This window comes from Taudactylus pleione, unplaced genomic scaffold (genome assembly GCF_031769625.1).
Source record: "Taudactylus pleione unplaced genomic scaffold, aTauple2 ptg000230l, whole genome shotgun sequence".
Classification (NCBI taxonomy): Eukaryota; Metazoa; Chordata; class Amphibia; order Anura; family Myobatrachidae; genus Taudactylus; species Taudactylus pleione.
The window spans coordinates 8,379,046-8,384,470 of record NW_028284632.1 but is presented as its reverse complement, the minus strand read 5'-3'; the positions used below and the strand labels follow the sequence as shown (position 1 = coordinate 8,384,470).

Genomic DNA, 5,425 nt, shown 5'->3' with positions numbered 1-5,425 from the left:
CAAGGTGATAATATACCAGTGTGGTGATCCTGTATTTATACCACACTATGAGTTCAATAGGGGTCAGGTGTTCACCTTACTTCCTGTATCTTAGGGAGATCTCAAAACAAAGTAATTTTGTAATCCAACAATTCATCAGCTAGAATGTTATGTATTGAAATGTTTCCCATAAAAATACTATTTTTGTAAGTTGTCAAACGGCGATCTTACAGGGTCCACTTTCGCCCTTTTCAACCTGGCTTCTGCCCTCACTTGTAGCGTGTCATATCCATTCCCAGCAGCTGTATTAGTCCAGGGCGCGCGCTCTCAGTCACTTCCGCATTGTCCCTCGTGTTTGGAGCTAACCACGGGACTTCCGCCAACCGCTTGTGGACGTGTTCGGAGCTTGGCCGCGTCACTTCCGCCAACCCTTCTATCACTCGGCTCCAGAATGCGGCGTGTCACTTCCGCCCTCACTCTAGACACGTGATGCTCTTCCGCCCCATTGTCTTCTTAGGACTTAGTATTTCCGCCCTGCTTTTCTATATAGTGACGATGACTTCCACCCATATGTAAATAATTAATAGATTGTATCTTCAGTATTCTCTGAAACTAGAATAATAGAGGATAAATATTCCAGTTGGAGAAGATGCATTATTTTAATGTTAGATATATAAGTTCATTCACTAAATACTTAGTCAGGGTATATCGTTCTCTCTGAACATATATATGTTAGAATGGCAAATACATAGTGAAAATGTGGTATTTATTAGAATGATCCATATATTGTAAAATATATCTATTTATGTACACGTTCAAAGTTGTGGTTGTGTTTTCTTATAAGAAACTATAATAGATGTCATTTTATAATTGGGTGAACTGGGAGAGGATTTCTCTGAAAGTTCTACAAAGAGGAGCATGAATCCAGGGGTATAATTAATAATTGAAGGTTCTTAAAATATGGAGATTCTTTTTCAAATCTTTATTTTTCTTGCTACTTCCTTCAAAGGAGGTTCCAAAAAGTCTTGAGGTTCCTTGAGTCTTCATATTAATCAGGCTCAGAACCCACTTCTCTTCCTGCAGTTGGGTAGGTGTAGTTGTAAAAAGTTCATAAAGTTCTGGTACTATTATTTACTCCTAAGCCTTGTGGCTTTCAATTGTGAATATGCTATGATTCCGTTTTTAGGCATTGTCATTCTGTAGCCTGGTTATATTTCAAACCGCCAGCTAAATTTGCAGCACCAGGTATTCTCAAGAGGTTGCCTTACTTAGTACTAACCTGGCCCAATCATGCTTTGCTTCCAAGATCGGACGAGATTGGGCTCACACATGATGGTATGGCAGCAAATAAATATTGTCAATGGTCCATAATGCCAAATATTCTACCAAACCTGGACTTCCCTCAGAAGATAAACCTTCAGGGTACTGTTCAGGCCCATCCATAACCTGGTGGTATATTAGTAGATAGGAATTGAACATATCACAAAACAGGAGCAATTTCATAGTACTCATTGAAGCCTTTAGGTGCCAATGTATCCAGTTCAAATAGCCAAAACATTTCTCTTCTCGATAACAGATTACCCAAATCTCCACCTCTTTCTCCCAGGGTTACGTGTTCTATTGCTAGTGTTCACTCTAGCTCCGGCGTGAGGCAGGGCGCCGGAGCTAGAGAGGGCACGTCATTGCGCACGCCCGAGAAGGGGGCGTGGTCATTGAAAAGGGGGCATGTCTATAAGACGCATCCCCTTTTCGTCACTCTTGGGGGCGTGCCCAGCACTTGCTGACACACCGGGCAGCCCCCAAACCCTAAGGACAGTGAGAATAGATGCCGGGCGCATGCGCCCGGCGTCTATTCTCTGGGGTTGACCGGGTCACTGCACATTTCTTAACCCGCAGGACACTGGTGAAGACGGCTCCCGCAGGCTGTTAGGGCAGGGCGCTTTTTGCCCTCCTTCTGGAGGGCAGGGCACTTTTTGCCTTCCAGAAAGAGGGCAGGGCGCCGCGCCCCGCTAAAACAGCCTAGCGGGAACGCTATCTATTGCCTTGAAGGTGATGTCTTCGGGATCTGAGTTGTGCTTTGTCGAAAAATGCTTGGAGACTGCATGTCCTTCAACCTTATTTCTAATATTCCTAATATGCTCCTGAATTCTAATTCTGAGTGGTCTCTTAGTATATATTTATATATATATATTTAAGTCCACATGTACATTCCAACAAGTAGATCACTGATGTAGAATTGCAATTCATAAAGTTCTTTATAGTGTATTCCTTAGATCCGTCCGAGTTCGTAAATGTTTTTCTCTTGGGGTGAAGAAACTTACAAATATTACAATGTCCACACTTATAGCTTCCATTACATTTCAGAGTGTTCATAGTTGATCTTTCTTTTCCTTTATCCCTTAGCATACTTGGTGGTGGACACGAGAATCTAATAAAAAAATCTCTCAATAAAAATTGGAGTATTCTTCTGATGGACCCATTACTTCAAAAGATCTTACCTACAAAGTCACAGATCATATATAGAAAATCAAGGAATTTAAAAGACTTACTAGCATAACCATAACAAAAAAGAATTAAATCACTTTATAAATAAAAATAGTTGCATTTAGTTAATAATCCATAGTTTGTGGGGTTTTTTGCACATTATCAGTGGTCAAATATAGAACACCCACACATCAGTAGTCGCACACCAGCCGTGCTGGTCACACCTCCTGCGGCAGCACACAATAGGCCCTTCATAAAAGGTCAGCTCCAGGCCCATGTGGACCTTAATCTGGTACTGCCAGAGGGGGTTCGGATTTTGGGCCCAATTCAGACTCATTCGCTAGGAAGCGTTTGCTCGTTAGCTGCCGATGTGCGCATGCGTATGCATCGCAGTGTGCAAGTGCGCACCACTGCGAAAGATGTGGAAGCGTTCACTCGACCAGCATAGACAGCCCAGCTGAATGAGTGACAGGTCAAGCCATTTGTGGGTGGTAACTGGGGCAGGCCACTAGAAACGGGGGAGTGGATGTACGAACGCAGGCGTGCCTGGGCATTTTAACACCGTTTTAGTGGCGTGCATAATTAATAGGCAGCGTGATAGTACACGTCACCTGGTTGAATTTGACACTGAAGTCAATCTCAAGCACTGCGAATGCATCCGATGGTACCCGATGTACCGATGGTTGCATACACTTCCTGGTGATGACGTGCGCAAGTGGGCATCTTAAGACAGGCTGGTGGGCGTCTACATACACAGGGCGATCGCACGCCAAGACATAGTGGGCGTGCTTATGCCTTGCCGTGCGTTCGCCTGCCTTGCTGTCACTTAGCTGAGTTTGCATACGCCGGGAGCGAGCGTACGCATCTAGCAAACGGGTCTGAATAGACCCCTTTGTTCCAAGATGTTTCTGCTATTAAAAAAAAAAGAAAAGCAACGTGGTTTACAAACGCAATCTAAGGTAACTCAATCCGTTCATAAATGCAAGAATTAATTATACAGAGCATTCTCTAGGAAGTAGGGAAGTTACAGATCATGTAGGTTCTATTGAAGTATCTCCACTTTCCTATGGCAGCTCAACAACATCAGGTTCTATGTGCATGGTCATTGGTCACTACTTCCGATTCACCGGTGTGGGCTGTCTTCTTCTCCAAGATCCTTTTACCAAAGTGCTGGTAGTTCCTATGATTGTTTTCAGGAAACACTGTATGTGGTGCAAGGAGTATGGCTCTAGAATTAAAAACTGCTGCAGGCAAACAACATTCTGGCAATGAGATTCAGCAAATATTTCCAGAGAGAAAGAAGCAGAACCATGATAGTGGAAGTATCAACAATTGTCGAGCAAAACAGGCATTTGATATCAGTCTGCATTACACGCAGCAGGCAAATACAAGGAGAGCATATTATCACAGTCAATGTGTCTTAGGAGAATGAGCCTTACACAGAGAGGGTTTTCAACTCTTCGTAAAGGATTCCCTCAAATAGATTTGATGGTGAGATCCAAAAACACCAGAGTAATTTGTTGTGGTTCTTCCACTGTCACAGGGAAATCAAAATAAAGGAAATTGGTGTTGAATCAATGGAATTTTCAATTAGGACAGCCGTATGCAACCTGTGGCACTCCAGCTGTTGTGAAACTACACATCTCATCATGCCTTGCCACAGTTTTAGCATGTCTTAATGGCAACACTATGGCAAGGCATGCTGGGATGTATAGTTCTACAGCAGTTGGAATGCCACAGATTCCATACCCTTAAACTAAAGAGAATAGGCCTCCAAACAAAGCTTTTGTGGTACCTTGAGTTCTTAATCTAGTGCTAGCTGATAGAACATCAGATTCCTATGAGCCTTCATATGTAAGCCACTTGAGCGAAGCATTTTGAAAAGTGTTGTTTCCTCTGCCGCCAAGGGCTCTATTTACTACAATCCGCATATTGAATGCAGATTGTAGTGTGATATTACCGAGTGAATTCGCATTGCGAATTCAGGCAATATCACAGGGATTTACTATAAATCCCATGCAGGGACAGAGCTTGTGATAAAGCTCTGTCCCTGCGGATCCCATCCGCACTCTAGTCGCGGTATTTTCGGAAAAAATACCGTGACTAAGAGCCCGCGCATGCGCCGACCCACCGTCGCTGCTGCCCCCCACCGATGCTAAGCCCCGCCCCCGGCGGTAAGCCCCGCCCCCGCGATCGCAGACCCCCTTACCCCCCCTTACCCCCTGTGACCCCCCCCCTCCCTTCATTACACTTACCTGCATCCTAATGGCCTCCGGTGATCTTCTCCGGGCTTCCCGTTCAGGTGATCTCCCATACTGCACTGGGGCCCGATCACCTGATGACCGGGCAGCAGTGCACTGTGGGAGACCAGCTGACCAGAGAGGAGCCATCACCGGAGGCCCGATCACCGGTCCCTGGATTCAGGTAAGTAAAAAAAAAAATGTTTCATTTTTTTTTCTTTTTTTTTACAGCAATCAGCTTGCGGTCTGCTTAGACCACATAGCTGATTAGTGATTACTGGTACCGGCTCCCGGCTCTGCTCTCCTCAGAGTGGGAGCCCACTCTCAGCAGAGTGGGAGCCCGGTAACCGGGGGAGACCCTGGATAACGCCACCTCCAGGTGGCGTTATTATCACAGGGCTTTCCCCGGTATTTTTTTACAATTTATTTTTAGTAACTATGGTCGGATCACATTTCCCATTACAATTATGGGAAATGCGATCTGCTTTACTAAAAATAAGTGATAATTAGGGGTTGGAGTAGAATTTTACTGATTCTACTCCAATTGCCCTATAGTAACTACAGGTGAAACTAAAATAATGTGAAAAGGGTGTGAAAACACCCTTTTTCACTTTATTTTAGTAATAATAATGTTAATAAATAGGGCCCCAAGTGAGAAAACTACATGCCCTGATGTAAAGAGCCTTTCCTGCACCTGTATGGATAAAGTAAGGTTGTGAACT

At 44.2% G+C, this 5,425-nt stretch overlaps 1 pseudogene; it reads right to left on the bottom strand.

Annotated features, from left to right (window-relative positions):
• Positions 1-1,209: 1,209 nt before the first annotated feature.
• LOC148516967 (5S ribosomal RNA) lies at positions 1,210-1,328 on the bottom strand (annotated as a pseudogene).
• Positions 1,329-5,425: the final 4,097 nt, after the last annotated feature.